This window comes from Sinocyclocheilus grahami, unplaced genomic scaffold, assembly GCF_001515645.1.
Source record: "Sinocyclocheilus grahami isolate Dianchi unplaced genomic scaffold, SAMN03320097.WGS_v1.1 scaffold1797.1, whole genome shotgun sequence".
NCBI lineage: Eukaryota > Metazoa > Chordata > Actinopteri > Cypriniformes > Cyprinidae > Sinocyclocheilus > Sinocyclocheilus grahami.
In genome coordinates, this window is record NW_015506976.1 from 103,656 (window position 1) to 104,157 (window position 502).

Below are 502 nucleotides of genomic sequence, written 5' to 3' on the forward strand. Positions count from 1 at the left end.
CTCGCGAGCACCCTTCTGAACACTAAAACGACAAATGGGACACTCCATGGTCTCGTGGACTTAAGGGACACGCGGCCATTGTAAGCACGTAAGACCGCACGTGCACATGAAGCGTTCCATTAGGGACAGGGCCGCTGAAGCTGCGGCTGAGATCGGCCACTTGTTCACAGTGTAGTATTTCCTGTACAGTGAATAGCACGTACTGCACAGTGTAGGCGAGAGGGAACGATTCAGACAGACAGTGTAAATATGCTTTTGACTGGGGCGATTAATTAATGCATGATGGTTACTTTGAATATTCTGTACATTATAATTAATATATATATATTCTATTTTAATTCTACTTTATATTTATCTTCTTTATTTATTTAAAAACACACTAGTTTTCTATTCTATCTACTTGTTTTTCTTTATGTGTGTATATATATACTGTATGTATATATATATATATATATATATATATATATATATATATATATATATCTGTTTTTCTATATATATA